The sequence below is a fragment of the Tamandua tetradactyla genome, chromosome 7 (assembly GCF_023851605.1).
Source record: "Tamandua tetradactyla isolate mTamTet1 chromosome 7, mTamTet1.pri, whole genome shotgun sequence".
NCBI classification, from domain to species: Eukaryota; Metazoa; Chordata; class Mammalia; order Pilosa; family Myrmecophagidae; genus Tamandua; species Tamandua tetradactyla.
The window spans coordinates 18264551-18288008 of NC_135333.1; the positions used below are offsets into that span (position 1 = coordinate 18264551).

General features: G+C 39.0%; 1 pseudogene; it reads left to right on the top strand.

The window, feature by feature from the left end:
• The first annotated feature begins 254 nt into the window (after positions 1–254).
• LOC143690373 (sorting nexin-9 pseudogene) lies at positions 255–12024 on the top strand (annotated as a pseudogene).
• The last annotated feature ends 11434 nt before the right edge of the window (positions 12025–23458 follow it).

Genomic DNA, 23458 nt, shown 5'->3' on the forward strand with positions numbered 1-23458 from the left:
TGTAATGCATGTGGAAAAGTTGAAAGAACAGTGCACTGAACATCTGTATACCCTCAACTAGATTCAGTAATTCTTAGCATTTTCCCATTCTGCTCTTTATGTATACATATATAAATTAGAAATGTGGATATGGTCAAGAGGATGAATGATCAAGGGGCCTGAGTCGTTGCTCGTGACTCCTTTCAGATACCACAGTGCACGAAGACTGTATGGGGAAGGCACCTTTCTTCCCATATCCCTGACGGATAAGGAGGATGGTCAAGCTTAAAAAAATCGCTCATAAGGATGCACAGGTGGTTCCGTGGTAGAATGCTTTCTTTCCATGTGGGGGACCGGTTCGATTCTGGACCATACAACCTCCCCCCCCCCTCAAAACAAAGAATCACACATGGATTTGGGCCAGGAGCAGTTTTCTCATATACTGCAGATAACATTGCACGCTTCGTATTACACCAGAATGTGTTGAATGTCAGGTTGTCCCACTATCAATAAAACTAAGTTTCAACTGGTTAAAGTGGAAACTGTTAGGTTTCTTCATTGTAAAGCTGGTTTTTCCCTTTGTAAATAGTACTTGTTCTGTGGGGTGACACACTGGCACTGTGAGAATACCCTGATTCCCACTAGCTGGGAGAGGTAGAATTTTGACACTTCCTGGAGTAGTCCAGAAGTGGCTGTGGGATAGTGAAAAGAAGGCACCAGGATTCCAAAGACAGGGATTTCTGCAATGTGACCTTAGGAAACATGGAGCCTCCTATGATACCTTTACAGTGAAGGTGATATTTCCTTACAGAATGATGAGAAGTCCCATGAAAGTGCTATGGAAAATGTTAAGGTGCCATTAAAAAATTAAGGAATCAGAGTGAGGTCCAAGATGAGGGCTTAGTGAGGTGTAGAATTTAGTTCATCCTCCAGAGCAGCTTGTAAATAGCCAGGAACATGACAGGACAACTGCTGGGGCCACATCAGTGACTGAACACACAGCATCCACCAGTCTAGGCAAGTTGGACCAGCTGCGATCCCACCCAGAACCGTGAATCCCCTAAACCGTGGAGGTTGGCACCCCTCCCCCACAGGCTGGTTCCCAGAGGAGAAAGGAAAGAGGCTTTCCTCAGCAAGGGACTGAGCTCAACCAAGCTCCAATTGTGGAATTAATTAACAAATTCTGACTACTAAAAATAGGCCCCCAGCTCAGCTGAACCTTGAGCAAAAGCTGAGATTGCTAGGTTTTGCCCCAGTGCAGAAGGGGCAGGGCTGACAGAAAAAGAAAAAAAAAACAGGATTTTTTTTGATCAGACAGCACAATAAAAGGGTCTGGGTCCTGAAGGAAAGGAGGGGCCACATAGAACCTGGAGATACACAGAGCAACAAACCAACTGAAGCCTTGATTGGCAAACCCGAGGAATGAGGGTCCTGCTCTGAAAAGGATTTTTTTTTTATTTCCTTTTTGTGCCTCTGTTTCTACAGCTTGACTGCTTTTTGGATGCAACTGCAAGACTTCTCAGGCTCCAGCTGCCCCAGGAAAGGGTGAAATTAACTTCTCTGAGAGCTTGTCTGGAAGCTGTGCCTTCTCCAGGAGAGAGGTGACCCAGCTCACATGCAATCCCTCCCTCAAGGAATTCAGACCCAAGGGTCTGAAAAACTGAAGCAGTTAAAGCCAGCCTACAACCTCTGCTCTGTCTCAACCATGCCCCCAGCAGAGAGAGTCTGCTGAAGTTAAAGGCACCACATCACTTTATGCTGGAGGGACCCACAGGGAGACAAGTGCCACATACTGGGCAGGATAGAAAAAACAGAGTCTAGAGGCTTCATAGGAAAGTCATTCAAACTGCTGGGTCTCACCCTCAGGGAAAACTGATGCAGGTGACCCTTTCCTCCTGAGAGGAGGCCACTTTTATCTGGGAAAATCTGACTGGGGCATGTAATACCTAAATAAACCCTCCTAAGGGAAGAAAAAAAAAAAGGCACCATACAGACAGGGCAAGAAACAAGAAACCAAGAGCTGAAAAATTCTTATCTGTTAAGTAAAACCTAAGCTAGAGGCCTTGAATAAGCTGAACTGAATGTCAAAGAGCAGATAGACAACAAAGTCATCTAGCAAGAAAATCCTAGGTAAAAAAATGAAAACAATCTCCAGAATAAATTAATTAAGGAAATTAAATGTCTAGACATCAGCAAAAAATAACAAATCATACTAGGAAAAATGAAGATATGGCCCAATCAAAGAAACAAACCAACAATTCAAATGAGACACAGGAGTTGGGACAATTAATTCAGGATGTTTGAACAGACATGGGAAACTCATCAAAAATCAAATCAATGAATTGAGGTAAGATATTTAGAAGACAAGGGATGAAAAAAAGAAGAAGAAATTGAAAGTCTAAAAAAATCACAGAACTTATGGGAATGAAAGGCACAGTAGAAGAGATTAAAAAAAAAACAATGGAAAGCTACTATGTTAGATTTCAAGAGGCAGAAGATAGGGTTAGAGAACTGGAGGACAGGACTTCTGAAGTCTGGCAAGAAAATGAAAATGTAGGGAAAAATATGAGCAGGGACTCGGGGAATTGAATGACAACATGAAACACACAAATATACGTGTTGTGGTTGTCCCAGAAGGAGATGAGAAGGGAAAAGGGGAAGAAAAACTAATGGAGGAAACTATCACTGAAAATTTCCCAACTCTTATGAAAGACTTAAAATTACACATCCAAGAAGTGCAGTGTACCCCAAACAGAATAGATCCAAATAGACATACACCAACACATTTATTAATCAGAATGTCAGAGGTCAAAAAGAAAGGGAGAATTTTGAAAGCAGCAAGAGAAAAGCAATCCATCACACACAAGGGAAGCCCAATTAGACTATGCATAGATTTCTCAGCAGAAAGCATGGAGGTGAGAAGACAGTGGATGATATATTTAAGATACTAAAAGAGAAAAACTGCCAAGCAAGAATTCTATACCCAGCAAAACTGTCCTTCAAAAATGAGGGGGAAATTAAAACATTTTCAGACAAAAAATCACTGAGGAAATTTGTGGCCAAGAGACCAGCTCTGCAAGAAATACTAAAGGGAGCACTAGAGACAGATAAATGACAGCAGAGAGAGGTGTGGAGAAGAGTGTAGAAATGAAGACTATGCAGAAAAGGCATTTGACAAAATTCAACATCCTTGCTTGTTGAAAACATTTTATAGGATAGGAATAGAAGGAAACTTCCTCAACATGATAAAGGGAATAAATGAAAAACCCACAGCTAACATTATCCTCAACAGGGAAAAACTGAAAACTTTCCCCCTAAGATCAGAAACAAGACAAGGATGTCCACTATCACCATTGTTATACAACATTGTGTTGGAAGTTCTAGGCAGAGCAATTAGACAAGGAAAAGAAATACAAGGTATCAAAATTGGAAAGGAAAAAGTAAAACTGTCACTGTTTGCAGATGATATGATACTTTATGTTGAAGACCCTGAAAAACCCACAACAAAATTATTAGAGCCAATAAATGAATACAGCAAAATGGCAGGTTACAAGCTCAACACTCAAAAATCTCGAGTGTTTCTATACACTAGTAATGAGCAATCTGAGGGGGAAATCAAGAAAAAAATTCTATTTATAATTGCAACCAAAAGAATAAAATATTTAGGAATAAATTTAACTAAGGATACAAAAGACCTATACGAAGAAAACTACAAGAAATTGCTAAAAAAAAGTCACAGAAGACCTACATAAATGGAAGAGCATACCATGTTCATGCTTTGGAATACTAAATATAGTTAAGATACCAATTCCTTTAAATTGATTTATAGATTCAATGCAATACCAATTAAAATTAAAAAAAACTTACTTTTCAGAAAAAGAAAAAACAATAACCAAATTTATCTGGAAGGGCAGGGTGCCCTGGAGAGCTAAAAATATTCTCAGAAAGAAGAATGAAGTCGGAAGTCTCACACTGCCTGGCTTTAAGGCATATTACAAAGCTATAGTGGTCAAAACAGCATGATACTGGCATAAAGATAGATATACTGACCAATGGAATTGAACAGAGTGTTCAGATATAGACCCTCTCATCTATGGACAATTGATCTTTGAAAAGGCAGTCAATCCAACTCACCTAGGACAGAACAGTCTCTTCAATAAATGCTGCTTGGAGAACTGAATATCCACATGCAAAAGAATGAAAGAGGATCCATATCTCACACCCTACACAAAAATTAACTCAAGATGGATCAAAGACTAAACATTAGATCTAAGACCATAAAACTTTTAGAAGAAAATGTAGAGAAGTATAAGTCTTAGAACAGGAGGTGGTTTCCTAGATCTTATACTCAAAGCACAAGCATTGGAGAAAGAAATAGATAAATGGGAACTCCTCAAAATTAAACACTTTTGTGCATCAAAGAACTTTGTCAAGAAAGTAAAAAGACAGTCAACACAATGGGAGACAATATTTGGAAACGATATATCAGATAAACGTTTAGTATCCAGAATATATAAAGAGATTGTTCAACTCAACAACAAAAAGACAAGCAACCCCATTACAAAATGGGCAAAAGACATGAACAGATGCTTCTCAGAAGAGGAAATACAAATTGCTAAAAGGCACATGAAAAGATGTTCAATTTCCCTGGCTATTAGGGAAATGCAAATCAAAATCACATGAAATATCATCTCACACCCACCAAAATAGCCATTATCAATAAAACAGAAAACAACAAGTGCTGGAGAGGATGTGAAGAAAGAGACATTCTTATCCACTGCTAGTGGGAATATAAAATGTACAACCACTGTGGATGCACAGTTGGGCGGTTCCTCGGGAAGCTAAGTATAGAATTGCCATGTGATCTGTCAATATCATTGCTAGGTATCTATTCAGAGGACACGAGGGCCAGGACACAAACAGACATTTGCACACCAATGTTTATAGCAGCATTATTTACAATTGCCAAGAGATGGAAACAGCCCAAGTGTCCATCAACAGACTAATAACTGAACAAGCTGTGGTATATACATATGATGGAATAATACACAGCTCTAAGACAGAATAAAGTCATGAAGCATGTAACAACATGGATGGACCTTGAGAACATTATGCTGAATGAGATTAGCCAGAATCAAAAGGATAAATACTGTATAGTCTCACTGATATGAACTAACATTAATGAATGAACTTGGAGAATTTCAGTTAAGAACAGAGACCATCAGGAGATAGAAATAGGGTAGATTTTGGGTAATTGGAACGGAAGGGAACAGATTGTGCAATAGGACTGATTGTAAAAATTCAAAAATGGATAGCACAATACTCCTAATTGTAGCACAATAATGTTAGTACCCTCAATGAAGCTGAATGTGAGAATGATAGAGGGAGGAGGGCTGGGAGCACAAATGAAACCTGAAGGAAAGATAGACAATTGATTTGAGCAGTGATTTAAAACGCGTTTGCAAAGTCCCCTTGGGGGAAGGGCAAGAAAGGGGAAAATTCAACTTGCCCATTTGGAGAATTCCTGGTATTCTCACAGGCATATCCATAGGCCAAGTCAATAGTCCAAGCCCTCAATCTTGGGGTTTGTTGATATGAAACTTATCCCCACAAAGGATAGCCTAAGCCTACTTATAATTAGGCTTAAGAGTCACCCACAGAGAACCACTTTTGTTGTCAGATGTGGCCTATCTCTCTTTTCAGCCAACATGGCAAGCAAACTCACTGCTCTCCCCCTCTCTACATGGGACATGAGTCCAGGGAGTATAAACCTCCCTGGCAACATGAGACAGAAATCCTAGAATGAGCCAGGACTCAGCATCAAGGGACTGAGAAAATCTTTTTGACAAAAGGGGGAAGAGAGAAGTGAGACAAAATAAAGTGTCAGTGGCTGAGAGATTTCAAACAGAGTCAAGAGGTTATCCTGGAGGTTATTCTTATGCATTTATAGATATCCCCTTTTTAGTTTAAGGTGTATTAGAGAGGCTAGAGGAAAGTGCCTGAAACTGTAGAGCTGTGTTCCAGTAGCCATGTTTCTTGAAGATGAATGTATAATGACATAGCTTTCACAATGTGACTGTGAATTTAAAACCTTGTGTCCGATGTTCCTTTTATCTACAGTATTGACAGATGAGTAAAAAAGATGGATTAACAATAAACAAATAATAGGGGGAACAAATATTAAAATAAATTGAGTAGATTGAAATGGTAGTGAACAATGAAAGGGAGTGGAAAGGAGTATAGAAAAAAATAGGGAATACAAAGGTTAAAATATATTGAGTAGATGGAAATACTAGTGGTCAATGAGAGGGAGGGGTAAAGGATATGGTATGTATGAAGTTTTTTTTCTTTTATCTCTTTTTCTGTAGTGATGCAAATGTTCTAAAAAATGATCATGGTGATAAATATACTAGTATGTGATTATATTGTGAGCCATTGATTGTACCCCATGCATGGAAGGTTTGTATGTTAAGAATGTTCATGTTTGTATGTTGTTTTGGTTTGATGATAAAAAATAAATTTTAAAAGATTAAGGAATCATTATTCTGAGTTAAGACTTTTAAGTTTATACAAGATAATGCCTGCATATTCCATTTTACCAGTGCTATCATCTCATACTAGTGCTAGCATTAGGCATGATACATAGAAGGAACTAAAAAAATTGTTTACTATATTAAATAACATGGAATTAAGAATTTCAGAAAAAGTACTAAATCTACTATAGGATATCCCCAACTACTAAAGACTAGAAGAAGAGTTCCAGGGAAACATGCTGGATTTCATACTAAGATAGGAAGATCCAATCTTGCCCATTCCAGGATGTGATTCCAGTTCACAAGACATCACCCATTTCCCCTAATATGAGGGAATATGTCTTCTTCCTCTTCTGCACCCCAAACTGCAAGCAAACTGCCTGAAATTATAGATGAATGCCCCATTAATTCAGTTCAACTTTCTTATAGTTTGTTCTTAGTCATTTCCTCCTGGCTAAAGTTTGGATGCAGGAAGGGTGAGGCACGGTGTTGTTGGTGAACCATCTTCCACCACGAACAAGGAAGCAATATCCCAGAGATTGATGGAACAAGAAGGGAAGAACCCTACATCCTGGATTGTCCTCTTGCTTAGACTTTTAGATGACAGAATCATCTCATTTAAGACACCCTTGTTTTGATCTGCAGTAAAGAAGCTAAATCAATATCATCGTTTCCCAGGCTCCATCCACCAGACTTACCTATTGCAGAGTGGCAGTTCTGGCTGATAGCAGTGTGACTAATGTAGCCTCACTAGACCAGTTCTGAGGCTGGATTGTAACCGTTATCCAAACCACATGATCCCAAACCTTGTTCTCCAGCCCTCCTGGCATTCTGTGTATAACTCTCCACCTGTTTAAGAACTTCCTTCTCTGCTTAAATCAGCCAGAGCTGCCCTTTTTTTTGCTTGCAAAATCCTACTGATGGTATCATACCACTCTTTACCATCTCACAATGCCCAATGATACTAAACTTGTTTCAGTTCCTGCAGAGAATTACACTCTTTCCAGCATCAGGGCCTCCACAGGCAAATGATCCCTTTGCATGAGTGTGTGCACACACACATCCCACCTCATAGTTGGGTACTTCTCATATTTCATTCCTTTGCTTAAATGGCCTGTGTTAGTTAGATTCAGTTGTCAACTTGGCCAGGTGAGTATACCTGGTCTTGTTGCTGCGGGCATAAGCCAATGGTACGTGAACCTCATCTGTTGCTAATTACATCTGCAGTCGGCTAGGAGGCGTGTCTGCCGAATGAGTGAAGTTTGACTTAATTGGCTGGTGCTTAAATGAGAGAGCGCAATGTAGTACAGCTTAAGCAGCTCGGCATTCCTCATCTCAGCACTTGCAGCTCAGCCCAGGCCTTTGGTGATGCAGAAAGAAGTCACCCCGGGGAACATTGTTGGAACCCAGGGGCCTGGAGAGAAGACCAGCGGAGACCATCCTGTGCCTTCCACGTAAGAAAGAACCTCAGTAGAAAGTTAGCTGCCTTTCCTCTGAAGAACTAGCAAAATAAATCCCCTTTTATTAAAAGCCAATCCATCTCTGGTGTGTTGCATTCCAGCAGCTAGCAAACTAGAACATGGCCTACTCGGGCCCTTCCCTGACCGCTCCATCTAAACTCAGTTCCGACTGTCATTCTCTAACAAAACATCCTATTTGCAATTATTTTTTGCTATTGTTGTATTATTTATTTAGTATATGTCTCACCCAGTAAGTAGCAAGTCTCATAGAGGCACAGTTCATTTCTATCATTTACTTCTGGATTCAGAATTTAGCACACTGCCTGGCATATATTAGGTACTCAATAAATATTTGAATGAATATGGTTCTTAATGGCATTTTGTTTAATTTGGAAAACTAAGCAAACCAAACAATTCTACAAAGATTATACTTAGGATATATTTAAGCTGGAGTATTTTGCTTTGGATACTACTTAGATTTGTACAAATATTGTTTGACTCAAGAAATATATATAATACTCAAAGTAATTAACAGAATTCATGCAATCCCAATCAAAATTCCAACAGGCTTCTTCGTAGAAATGGAAAAGCTGGTCGTCAAATTCATATGAAAGGACAAGGGACCCTGAATAGCTAAAATCATCTTGAAAAAGGAAAACGAAGTTGGAGGAGTCATACTTTCTGAGTTCAAAACTTATTACAAAGCCGCAGTAATAGAACAGTGTGGGACTGACGCAAACAGAATTATAGACCGATGGACTACAATTGAGTGCAGAAATAGACCCATACATCTGTGGCCAACCGATTTTTCACAAAGGAGCCAAGTCCTCAGTGGGGGAAAAAACAGTCTCTTCAACAAATAATGCCAGGAAAACTGGATATCCACATGCAAAAGAATGAAAGTGGACCCATACCTCGACACCATATAAAAAAATTAGCTCAAAATGCATCAACAATCTAAATATAAGAGCTAAAATTATAAAACCCTTCAAAGAAAACATAGGGAAATTTTTTCAGGTACTTGTCTTAGGCAACTAATTCTTAGACTTTATACTGAAAGCATGAGAAGCAAAAGAAAAAACAGATAAATGGGACTTCATCAAAATTTAATACTTTATATATCAAAGGATATTGTTAGAAAATGAAAAGAACAAACAGAATAGGAGAAGATATTTGGAATCATATAACCGATAAGAGTTTAATATAAGAAACCCTGCAACTCAAAGCAAAAATATAAAACAATTCAATTTAAAAATGGGCAAACACTTATATAGACATTTCTCCAAAGAAGATATGCAATGATCAGTAAGCACATGAAACATCATTTGTCATCAAGGGAAGTTCAAATTAAAACCATTATGAGATATCACCACATACCCACTAGAATGGCTGTTATTTTAAGAAATGGATAATAAAAAGTGCTGATAAGGATTCAGAGAAATAGGAACCTGAGTATATTTTTGGTGGTATGTGAAACAGTACAGCCACTATGGAAATCAGTTTAAAAATTCCTCAAAAATATTAAACATAGAATTACCACATGACCTAGCAATCCCAGTTCTAGGTATATACCCCCAAAGAATTGAAAGCTGGGGCTTGGCAGATATTTTGTACAAGAATGTTCATGGCAGAATTATTTACAATATCCCCAAAATGGGAGCAACGCGAATGTTCATCAGAAAATGAATGAATAAACAAAATGTGGTGTATACGTACAATGGAATATTACTCAGTGTTAAAAAAAAGTATGAAGGGTTTTCCTACTTCCTGGTGATTCTTGTGTCAAAACAAAGTCCCATTTTTCAGCACCTGAGAGTGAAGTTGTGTTTGGGGGCCCCCACGTTGGAGGAGTTTGGGTTTTTTCCCTTCTCAGTCTTTAATGGGGGTGGGAGTGGGGTTATGACTGGAGAGGATATGCCTGGCTCGGGTTATGTATGATTTTGCTGCTGAACCTGGAAATAATGACTGACAGTTAATGAAGGAGAAATCATCACAATTACAAATCCGGATGTTGGTGGAGGATGGCTGGAAGGAAGAAACAGCAAAGGAGAACGAGGGCTTGTTCCCACAGACTATGTTGAAATTTTGCCCAGTGATGGAAAAGATCAGTTTTCTTGTGGAAATTCAGTGGCTGACCAGGCATTCCTCGATTCCCTTACTGCAAATACAGCACAAGCCAATTCGACAACTGCCAACAGTAATAACCAGGTCAGTGGTGGCAACAACCCTTGGTCAGCCTGGAGAGCTTCCAAATCTGGAAACTGGGAGAACACAGATGGCTGGGGAGCCAAACCAGAGGGCGCTGCTGCCCAGAGAAACACGTCCAATAACTGAGACAGTGCCTTCAGCCATCCCCAGGCCTACCAAGGACCAGCAACTGGTGACGATGATGACTGGGATGAAGACTGGGATGACCCCAAGTCAGCTCCTTACTTTAAGGATTCAGAGTCCGCTGAAGGAGGAGGTGCTCAGTGAGGAAACAGTCGTGCTGGGGCGTCTTCCATGAAGCTGCCACTCAACAAGTTTCCTGGATTTGCGAAGCCTGGAGTGGAACAGTATTTGTTGGCCGAGCAACTAACAAAACCCAAAGAGAAAATTCCCATCATTGTTGGAGATTATGGCCCAATGTGGGTTTATCCTACCTCTACCTTTGACTGTGTGGTAGCAGATCCCAGAAAAGGTTCCAAAATGTATGGTCTGAAGAGCTACATTGAATACCAGCTAACACCTACTAACACAAATCGATCTGTTAACCACAGGTACAAACACTTTGACTGGTTATATGAACGTCTCCTGGTTAAGTTCGGGTCAGCCATTCCAATCCCTTCTCTTCCAGATAAGCAAGTTACGGATTGCTTTGAAGAAGAATTTATCAAAATGCGCATGGAGAGACTTCAGGCATGACTGACAAGGATGTGTCGGCATCCGGTCATCTCAGAAAGTGAGCTTTTCCAGCAGTTCCTCAGTTTCCGTGATGAAAAGGAGTGGAAAACTGGAAAGAGGAAGGCTGAAAAAGATGAACTTGTGGGAGTTATGATATTTTCTAGAATGGAGCCAGAGGCACCTGACTTGGACTTAATAGAAATAGAGCAGAAGTGTAGATTTACCAAAGCCATGGACGACGGTGTGAAGGAACTGCTGACTGTCGGGCAGGAGCACTGGAAGCGGTGCACTGGGCCATTGCCCAAGGAATATCAGAAGATAGGAAAGGCCTTGCAGAGTTTAGCAACAGTGTTTAGTTCTAGTGGTTACCAAGGTGAAACAGATCTCAATGATGCAATAACAGAAGCAGGAAAGACTTATGAAGAAATTGCCAATCTGGTGGCAGAACAGCCAAAGAAAGATCTCCATTTCCTGATGGAATGCAATCATGAGTATAAAGGCTTCCTTGGCTGCTTTCCTGATATTATTGGTGCCCATAAGGGAGCAATCGAAAAAGTGAAAGAAAGTGATAAACTAGTTGCTACTAGTAAAATAACCCCACAAGACAAACAGACCATGGTAAAGCGAGTTGGCACAATGTCATATGCACTGCAAGCTGAGATGAATCATTTTCATAGTAACCGGATCTATGATTACAATAGCATCATCCGCCTGTACCTAGAGCAGCAAGTGCAATTTTACGAAACGATTGCTGAAAAGCTGAGGCAGGCCCTCAGCCGCTTTCCAGTTATGTGAAACAGAATGGAACATGAAGAAAACTCCGAAGTGCTTCTTTTCTGACTTGGGGCAATGCAATTTAAAATTGTTGTGTTTTTTTTTTTCCTCCCATATCATAAAAGAAAAAAAACAGGAAAGGAAAAAAGGAAACCAAAAATAGAGTTGCAAAAAAATGTTATGTTTACTTTGTTAACCAGCCCAAATGCATCAGTTATTTAGGGGTGGTCTTCTTTTGTTCATTTCCACATCCAACATTTAAACCAATACAAAGTCTCTATTTTTGGAAAGTACTTCAAGTTATCAGAATTTTGAGTGGAAAATTAGGGGTTTACCCCCCAGTGATATTTTATACAGACTCTTAATTTATAAGTCACCCACAGTCTTCTAGTTCTTACCCAATGTCAGATTATTACTAATTGCTTTCTCAAAAATATGGAATCTGCCAGAATAAAAATTATATATGTTTGTATATTTTTATAACTTCAGTCCTTCGGGTTTCCTATCCGCGTAGGAAGATCAGTATACCCTTCACTTTTATATTTATGACTCAAGTGCTCACATTTTCAGGAAGAAGGAGGCAGCGAGGGGCCCAAGTGCCACCACTCGCCCTGCCACCTGGTGATCAGCTTGTCGTCAGCCCCTTCCTGACCCCCCTGCCTACCCACTCACTCTCCTCAGGGTTGTTTTTGATGCGTAGCTCTTATGTGAGGACCACTTCCTTCCTAATCACGGCTGAGGCATGTTTTGTGCTAGAAAGAAGTCAGAAGAGTTAGAGGACCTGTTAAAAAAAAAAAAAAAAAAAAACAACGCTATCCCTTGGCTCCTGGGAATAGAGCAGCCTTATTGATATTTGTGCTAGCAAGTGCTGTAGGGGCATAGCACTGCTCAGGATGTTTTTTGCCCCATTCCCTTATTTTTATTCTTAAGCTATTCCATCTGACAGATGAAGAAATGTTGGGGATAATATGATTTGCCAGTTGGTTTAGACTGTGGACTAGCAGGCCTATTGGTATCTAAAAAGATGGGAAACTTGGTAGGTAGTACAGCTGTCACCTCTCCACCAAATGGGACAGTTTTAGGGACTGGTTTTCAGATCTGGGACAAGGGTGGTAATCTGAAAAATGTGCAGTAATCCCCAGGGCTTTTTATGTTTAGGAAAAAAGACAGCATGATGTTTTTCCTGACTATATCCTAAACTTTAGACAAACCTTTTCTGATTACTAGTACTTCAGTTAATGCCATAAAGCAACACAGTATCTTGACAGACCATCAGCTTTAAACTTAAACACTCACACATCCATCCACACAGTTTCTTACCCTAGCATACAAATAGTTCCATCTGCCAGAGTTGCCTTACTGCATTATCTCTGCTTTCACTTTTCTGACCTAATAATTGTATTGAAGAAAATGGCAAATATAGGCCAGCCTAAATAAAGTGAAACCAAAAAAATAAATAAATGAGGAAATCAAACGAACATGAATATAAGAACACCTTGTTCTTTAATGTCACAGGTTTTTGATAAATGTTTTATAAGTAATTTTCCCCACTTGATTTTTCCTTTATAAAATCCCATAGAACAGTGTTTAAAATACAGCCATTTAATATATGTACAAATTGTACAGAATATGTATAAATATTTACACATGTAAGAGCATGTAGAAGCCAACATATAAATAAATTGTTTAAAAAACAACCTGTAAAAAAAAAAAAGTATGAAGTTCTGATTCATGTTACTACATGGATGAACCTTGAAAACATCATGTTGAGTGAAATAAGTTAGACATAAATGGATGGATATTGTATGATTCTGCTTATATGAAATAACCAAAATATAGAGTAACATAAAATATAAGTAACTAGGTTTTGGCAGGGAGGGGAATGGAGAATGAAAGCTTAAAGGATGTAGAGTTTCTTTGAAGAGTTCAGCTCAGTTTCAGAGAAGTGTGGAAGCAGAAGCCTATTGGTGGATGGGTGTGACTTCTCTTGTGACGAACTTGATTGTGAAAGGAAAGAAAAAGGAGAATGCAGAGTTGGAGGAGGGTTCTTCTGTTTCATAGTTTAATGTCTGTAAGATGAGATATTTAGGCATGTTACTGTGTTAAAATAACAGAATTAGCTGAGAAAGAGACATTTTAAAGATAGCTCAGAGTCCCCCAGTCTTGGGGTTTGTTCATAAGAAACTTAACCCCACAGGGGATAGGTCAAGCCTACTTAAAATTAGGCCTAAGAGTCACCCCCAAGAGAACCTCTTTTGTTGTTCAGATGTGGCCTCTCTCTCCAGCCAACACAACAAGCAGACTCACCACCCTCCCCCTGTCTATGTGGGACATGACTTCCGGGGGTGTGGATCTTCCTAGCAACGTGGGATAGAAGTCCCAGAATGAGCTGAGATTCAGCATCAAGGGATTGAGAAAAACTCTAGAATGAGCTGAGACCCAGCATCCAGGGATTGAGAAAACCTTCTCGACCAGAAGGGGGAAGAGTGAAATGAGACTAAGTGTCAATGGCTGAGAGATTCCAAACAGAGTCGAGAGGTTATCCTGGAGTTATTCTTACACATTAAGTAGATATCACCTTGTTAACCAAGATGTAATGGAGAGGCTGGAGGGAACTGCCTGAAAATGTAGAGCTGTGTTCCAGTAGCCATGTTTCTTGATGATGATTGTATAATGATATAGCTTTCACAATGTGACTGTGTGATTGTGAAAACATTGTGTCTGATGCTCCCTTTATCTACCTTGTCAACAGATGAGTAGAAATATGGAATAAAAATAAATAATAAGGGGAACAAATGTTAAAATAAATTTAGTTTGAAATGCTAGTGATCAATGAAAGGGAGGGGTAAGGGGTATGGTATGTAAAATGTTTTTTTCTGTTTTTGTTTTATTTTTCTGTTGTCTTTTTATTTCTTTTTCTGAATTGATGTAAATGTTCTGGGAAATGATCATGATGATGAATATGCAACTATGTGATGATATTGTGAATTGCTGAGTGTATGTGTTGGGAATATTTGTGTTTCTTTCTTGTAATTTTTTTTAATTAATAAAAAATTTTTTAAAAAATTTAAAAGAAAGATAGCTCAGAGGGATTAACTGGTTGTTTTGGGAAGGAGGGTGGAATAAGATCATAGAATCACATTTTGCTCTTAACCTGGATAAAAGGAGGTAAGTAAAGGTGCTGGTATAAATATATGTAGGGATCAAAAGATAATGCCTTACAGATGCTGTATATTCTCTGAGAAAATAGGCAATGTCACTTTGGACATGGTGGAAGAGAGGACTTGAGATGACAAAGCTTTGTAATAAATGCTGTAGGCAATCCTAAATGGAGTAAGGGTGGGCTACTAAACAGAAAAATAAAATAAAATAAAATGAAAAGCCCAGCTTTTGAAAACCAAATTTTAGTGGTTTTAGTGGTATTACTCTATTCTAAATTACTATTATGTAATTTTCTTCAACATAGGGACTGGAGCAGTGGAGAATATGATGATTAGATTAATAAAAGACAAAAGGTGTATGTTAAGGGCATTAGCCCTTAATTCTGTGAGAGTGAGTGATCTCCATTAATTGTGCAGTGAGAAATTAGTCTGACTTTCAATGTCTTTCAAGATGGGATGGATGCAGCCTAAAGACGAGGAGGGGTGTGGGAAAGCTCCTGTTGTGGGAATATAGTTGACTGGTATCCAGATACTGCCACTCTGAATCCACCACCGTTTATGACCAGGGGTGCACTTCCTGCAGACTGCTCCCAACCACGGGCACGCCTCGTAGAGGTATGAGGATGGGCGCCTTCTGATGAGACCCAGAACTCCAACCAGCAGTTTGACTCAAGGACTCCTTATAGGCCTGGCTAAACCTTTCTTGAAATTTTTCTGCAGTCTGAAACTCTTCCTACCCAATCCTTCTTTCTTTCTTCCCTCTTTCCATAGAGTCTGATCTGCAACCACAGTCTGAAATCTCTTCCTATCTTCTCCTGCTCCCTCCCTCAATAAACCTGTTGCCTCTCTAATCCCATGTTGACGTCAGCTTCTCTGCAGACCCAAACTAACATAGAAGTCAAAGAATTTGAAAATACCAGGCAGAAAGTGGTTAGAGTAATGAAGAAAGTGATAGAAATTCAGGTTTTAAGTCAGTTAAGCTCTAGTATAAAGATATCAGAGGTGGAATGATTCCTGGTGATGACAAGGTCCAGCACAGAGTGGTTCAAGGTTAAACACTTACTGAGATAATTTACCTGTTTTGCTGGTGACTGAGGATAATGGAAGTTCATTTGGTTGGTTTGGATCCCAAAGACTTGATGAATTTAGCACACCGTCAAATGGAATCTTGGGAACATGGCCTGGAATCTCTGGAATTTTCACTAGGAGAGTGAAATAGCTGTGCATACAGTTAGCTCTAAGTGATTACATGTTGGTTAGAGGTGGCTGGGAGAGTTAAAGGGCTTGAGTTGTTACAATAGGAGAATCCTTCAGTGCTATTTAAAGATCAAATATGTTTTTGGAAAATTGACAATTTTCCGATAAGAAAATAGACGTTTTCTCTATAATATTTTAAATCTTTTTATTGTAAAATATAACATATATACGAAGCAAAGAAAGAAAAAAGCAGTAATTTTCAAACCACACTTCAAGAAGTAGTTAGAACAGATCCCATAGTTTGTCATGGACTTCCATTCTAGCATCTCAGATTTTTCCTTCTAGCTGCTCCAAAACACTGGGAACTAGTACGAATATTAATGTAGTGATTCAGCAGTCATACTTGCTTGTTAAATCCTATTTTCTCTATTAAACCTCCTCCTTCTCCTTTGATCCTTCTCCCAATCTATAGGGATCTTAGGGCAATGCCCGTTCTGACTCTTTTTCATGTTAAGAAGGGGTGTCCACACTACAGGATAGGGCGATGTGATTAATTGATAATCTTGGGGAGTTTGGTCCCTGAGTTTCTGAATTTATCTGACCTAGGAACCCTCTGGGAATTATATGTTCCAGGAAGGCAAATGTAAGTTCATGAAACCTTTAAAGGGTCTCAGTTTGAGCCCTGTGGCATAATTTTATTCTTGGCCTGGTGGCTTAGTCTCTTTCTCTCCCTCCCTCGCCATTTTGGCACGTCCAGTTCTTCTAAGCCTCTGAATTACAAGCCTCACCAGCGACTAGTGATGATGCAGTCTTGTCTCTTTAACCCTATTGGTCTTCTCCTTAGTCCTCCACCTACCCAACATCCTCTGCTACGGGTACACTCAGGAACAGCATCTCTATGGTCACAGTCACTCATCCGTCCTCCCTGTGTGATTGGCTACCCTCCCCTGGAGGCCACGCCCTAACTCCGCCTCTCCTCAAACTGTATATAATCCAGGGCTCCACGAGCCTCTTGGTCTTTAGCTTCTGGCGGCCCTGGCATAAGCGTCTACCAACAATAAAGCTACCTCGCTTCATGCCTTAATTGACTCGGCCTCCAGTCCTTTAGACCCGCAGCGAGGTCTCCTGCGCGCGCCCCTTGGACCCAGACCCCCGGCTCGAGCCCCTTTTCTGCGTGCGGCAGTGTCGTCTAGCAAGCAGTGAGAAGCTGAGGAGTAGAGGGTCCCCAATAGTTTAGCGGTTGGGCCAAACCGCAGAGCCCTAGGTGTTCTATTTTTTTTTTAATATTTTAATTGAGAAATCTTCACACATATACAGTCCATCCATAGTATATAATCAATGGCTCACAATATCATCACATAGTTGTGTATTCGTCACTATTTTTCTATAATATTTATGGATGCTTTTGATCATAAATTCAGAGGGTGATTGGAACCAAAATAAGCATATTTTATATTAGTTGGTAAAAAAATGTCCTGTGATATTATTGTAAAATGTCACCGTTTATTCTCATCACAAAATTGTAGCATGGCATTTAGCAGGTTACTTTACTTATCTGAGCTCTTTTTTTTTTGGCGGGATCACATTTCATTATTTTTTCCATATGAATATCCCATTATTGCAGCACCATTTGTTGAATTTTTTAATTTTTATTTGATCTTTGTTTGTTTTCTTGGGAAGTGTAAGGACCAGGAATCAAACCTGGGTCTCCTGCATGGCAGGCAAGAATTCTACCACTGAACTACCCCTGCACCCCCTGAGCTTTTTTTTCCACATGCAAAATGAAAAAAATTTAACTACATGGATTCCTTATATGACAAATTCTATAATTATCTGACAATATATTATCTAAACTGTGTCTCCTATGGAGAGGAAAATTTCTCCTTAGTGCACCACATGAGGAAAACCTTCTGTAGAATAAACCAACATAGAGAAAGCAGAGCTAACATCTGAAATTAAGGAGATGATGTTTTGATGACATCATTTGTGCTTCTGCATCCAGCCATGCCTAAAACCATACTTATGCCCAAAACCAAAAAGACACCTGAAGCTGATACATTCCCTTTGTTGTTTAAACTATTTGGGGATATATTTCAACTCTATCAGTATCAACCCAGCGTCCTAACTAATGTAAATACTATCTTAGTACTATACATCATTAGCACCCCATCCCCACACTCCTGGAAGGACTCTTCTGAATCTAACCTCTGAAAATTAACACACTCTTGAAGCGATGACTTTGGTTGGTGGCCTGCAGACCACAAACCTGGGCCTTTTGAATAATAGAGAAGCAACACTTTTTATTGTGAAATATAACGTATATACAAAAAAAAGAGATAAATTTCAAAGTACCTTTTAACAAATAGTTTTAGAACAAATTTCAATGTATGGTATGGGTTACAGTTCTACCATTACACGTGTTTCCTTCTAGCTGCTCTAAGACACTGGAGACTAAAAAGAAATACCAATATAATGATTCAGTAGTCATGCTCATTTGTTAAATCCTATCTTCACTGGTACAACTCCTCCCTCTCCTTTGATCCTTCTCCCAGTCTTTAGGGATATTTGGGAAAATGGCTGTTCTAACTTCTTCATGTTGAAAGGGGTGTTGACATTATGGGGTGGGGGAATGCAACTGGTTGATGTTCTTGGAGAGACTGGTAACTCTGGGTTTCAGGGCTTATCTAGCCTAGGAAACATGTAGAGGTTATAGATTTCTGAAAAACAAACTTAGCAAGGGAAACTTTTATAGACTCTCAGATGAAAAGCCCTGGGTATTCTTTAGGGTTTACAAGAATACTGTTGGTTGGGGCTTGGCATACCATGGCAATTAGCAATATCTAGCTGAAGTTTGCATAAGAGTAACCTCCAGAATGACCTTGACTCTATTTGAACCCTCTTAGCCACTGATACTTTATTAGTTACACTTCTTTTCCCCCCTTTAATCAGGAAGGCATTGTCATTCCCACAATACCAGGGCCAGACTCATCCCTGGGAGTCATGTCCCACATTGCCAGGGAGACTCATACCCCTGGACGTCATGTCTCACATAACTGGGAGGATAATGATTTTACTTGCAGAACTGGGCTTAGAGAGAGGCTGCATCTGAACAACAAAAAACATTTTTTGAAAGTGACTCAGGAATTATTATAGGTAGGCTTAGCTTCTCCATTACAGATATAAGTTTCATAAAAGCAAGCATCAAGGTCAAGGACTTGGCCTGTTAACTTAGGAGTCCCTAGTATTTGAGAGAGTCTCAGGGATCTCCCAGGTGGAAAAGCTTAATAGATCCATATTTTTTCTTCAGTCCCTCAAGGGACTTTGCCAATACTTTTAAATTATCTGTCCAACATGCTGTTAGAATGTAACTGGATATTACATTAGCTATACAGAATTGCAAGACCTCATTCCCAATTCTAGGTTGAAAGAAGGATTTCATAGTTCCATGCCCTCTAAGTACATTATTTGTACCATTCTAAGGCTTGAAAGAGGTTTGACTGGATATATAATAGACTTTTACAATAGTCTAGTAATTCTTGATTAAATGTTCATCCATTTTATTACTAAAACTGTTGTGTAATTCTGTATTAAACATTTATAGCTAATACTTAATTCACCGCTTGCTTTTAAATAGTGTGTTAAACTTTCAATTAGGGCTTATGGGGAATTGAAGCACGAAATTCTTTCCTCTTCCTGGTTTTCATCTGTTCATTAAAAGCGAGAATGCGCAAGTAGAGGAAAACTTAGGGTGAAGAAGCATTGATTTTTGTGTCTTTTAAAATTCAATTTCAATTCCTGGTGAAAGCTAATTATAAAGCAAATGAGTAAGGATTTTTCATTAGAAACACCAAATCTTCTCTAAGACTTGGAGAAAGATAGTCTGTTTCAGGGTCCTACCCAGAATTTCCTTAATTATTGTACCCCTGATCCATAGACACTGAGTCATTCTTATCATCTAGTTCTTTTTATTATAAGTTTCTTCTTTTATTGTTTTCATACAAGAGAATCAGCCTGTAAGAATTCTCTTTGAGGACAAGGTAGGACTGACAGCTTAGGGATTATGGGTTTCTACTACCATGATACCTTTAAACCATAATATGGTCCCAAGCAGTTTTTCAAACTGTAAGTCAGCCATCTTTATAGTTTCTAAATGATCTTTATCATTTAGGAAATCTGGACTCTATATATTTGTGATTTATCATTCAGGAAGTCTGGAAAGCATATCTTTTACAATAATTAAATTTCTCATTCTTCAATAAGACATAAAACTAAATTAATCCCTTTGTTACTGAATATGCATGATTCCCATTGTAGGCTGTTAGGACTGTTGTATTATTATGGTGTTATTATTATTCCATTGGGCAAGTCCAGGTTTTCTGGGCCTAAGGCTTGGCTTACATATTTTGGGGAGCTTGCTTTAAGGAAAGGAATACAAAACTATGAATAGGAAATTAAGCATAAAAGTTAGTATGTAGAGTGAGAAAAGAAATCACAATTACAAATTTAAAGAGCTGAAAATACCATAAACACAACAAAATCCCCCTAAATATTGTATTATTATCATTATAAATTAACTGTGTAGACCTTGGTGATATTTTTTTCCCGTACATTTTTGGTTGCACACTCTTTGATCACTTCTTCATAGGACAACAATTATATAACAATATCAGTTCTATACATCGAATAAAAATGTAATTCAGTCTTTCCTCTAGCATTGTTCATTGAAATTTGTTTTTTTATAATTGGTAATTTAGAAAATTTTCTTTCAGCTCTTAACTAATTATTGGTAATTCCATGTCTCTAATTTCCTTTGCAGTGTCTTGCACGGCTGGTGCTTCTGGCCTTAGGGCAAGCTTCCGGAGAACTCCAGCCTTTGGATCTTCCTCCACACTGTGCAAGTCCTGCTCAGCCAAGTCCTTAAAGACTGCTCCTCCCACATTCCCCACACCCTACCTCTCCAAGTTGGTCCTGAGTAGGTGGGTGAAGTGGCCATGAAGCCTGGTTCATAGTGGTCCCCGATCAGTGGCTCTTTTAGATCCTTCTCCTTGGGATAAAAGATAAACTCCAGATAATAAGTGAGATCCACAGGGACAGTGGCCACAGTGGCTGGTGGTTGTGCTGGTAGCCTCAGAACTCCCCCTGGGGAATCGTGGGTGACGGCAAGCTGGGTCAGTGTTCCAAGGTACCCACGCACTTGTGGCAAATTCTTCCTTCCTATGTGTCTCAGGGAGAACATGTAAGGCCTGGTAAAGGGCCTTTTTAAGTGGGGGACCTGGATGCTTACAATTCCTTAGCTCCATTCTCTGGACTACGCAAAGGACAGTGAGTTTCCTGGCTTGGTAAGAAAGACACTATGCATCATATTAATATTAATTCCCAATGTACACAGCCCTCTTCCTCCCCACAGTTGGGGTCCAAAGATCCCCAAACCCAGGCCTAAAATGAAGACTTTAAGTAATTTCTGGGGCTTAATATCAAATTATCCTAGCTTCACATAGCCATCTTAATAACAGAGACCCTACCTTCTTTTTATGTCCCAAACCTGCAGCTAGGAAGTCCATTCCTTCCCTAGCTGGTGCACTGCACACAGCACACTGCACCACCCTCAGATTCATGAAGAGATGAGTGGGCAGTGAGACCCAGCCATTCACTCATCTGTCAAATCTCTGCATTCAGAGTATGAGCAAAGCATGGTTAAAGAGCACAGAAATATAGGAGTTGCCATCCCTGAACCTCTCTGCATGTCTGTAGATACCTTTTGCTGAACCTTCCTGATGCCCATTGCTTGCTTCTGAGATAAAAAGTCTTGGGCTGCTATTGTCAATTTCAAGTTCAAATAGAAGCCTGTTATTGTCACAGCCTTTTGATCGAGCTTTTCTGGCCAGTATAGCTTGCCTCTGCTAAGGACAAGCAGCTGGATCAGAGTGTCCAGCTCCTCTTCTCTAGTGAAAGGATTTGATGCTAGGTCCAGATGTCACCTTTGACCTGTGTCCTCCAATTGTACTTCCAATGATACAATAAGCAAAAAGTCAAGAATAGGAAAACATCGTTTGGGCAACTAGATAAAAACAATAGTCATTTATTAATAGCAACTTTATGCTAGGAAAAAAATGGAACAATAAATTTAAAGTACTCAAAGTGCTAAGGTCTTCATCCAGCAAAATTGACTTTCAAATATAAGGGTCCAAACTATTATTCACATGCAAGAACTCAGGGAATATTGATCCCATGAATCCTTAAACAACCAAAGTGGACTAGATAGAAAACAACATATGGACTAGTGGTGAGAATTAAACATCTAGGGAGAGAATATGGTATAAAATGGTTATTTGCACAATAAGGGTATATTGAACATATACCCATACTATACTGAGAATATGGTATACTATAACTAGAGTAAATAGTAAATATGGTATACCACAACTATACTACAACTTAAGGAAGCTGGCTAAGACTACTTAGAATCATGTCAAAAGTACTCAGAAGCTAACTTGGAGAAGCTCCCACTGGCCAAAGATAGGACAATTAAGATTCAAAAATATACTAACTGTAGATGATTGAAACCTAGTGTGTATATATATATATATATATATATATATATATATATATTTAAATCCATCAACTCATAATGATATTTTTAAGAAATAATTTCTTACCTTTGAGGGATAAAGAATTAAATCATTATCTAAAAAAACAAGCATTTAGCCCGACTTCACTATATGAAATATACCACAGTATAACAAAATAATAAATTGAGGTAAGTATCACTTTACAGAAGTATTTCAATTAATAAAAAATAAATGATAGAATCAGAATATCATCATTTTACAGCCCCCAATGAATTGATAGATTTAGGCACTGAGAATTAAAAGCTGCGTATATCACAAAAAGCAAGAGAATCAATCATAAACTGACTTCTGATGAAAAAACCCAGTGTCACTCTGATGGTAAAGTTTTTGTGTTGACTTGGGCAGTTTATGGTGCTCATTCGTTTAGTTAAGAAAGCGCTGGCCTGATTGTTACTGTAGGGATATTTTGTGGATTTAAATCTTCAGTAGGTTAATTGCGTCTATGGCTTATTATGTCTATAATCAATTGAGGAGATTGTCTTCAACAATGAGACGAGTCTCATCAATCAGTTGAAGGCTCTAAAATGAGAAGTGATTACTTCAGCAGTCAGAAGTTTCTCCAGGGTTCCCAGCTTGCAGCCTGCCCTATAGAATTTGGATTTGTGCATCCCTGTAGTTGTGTGAGAAAATTTTTATAAAATCTCATAATATTTAAAGACATCTCCTGTCAATTCTGCTCCCCTAGAAAATTCCATTGAATAACGGCCACCTATTTACTCTGTTCAGAGGGATAAAGCATGAATCTGATTAAAACTCTGGATCCAGCTGCTAATTTTCAAGAATTAGCACAGAGGAACATGTTGAAGTACACATGAGTCACAAAATCCAAACAGTGGGAAACT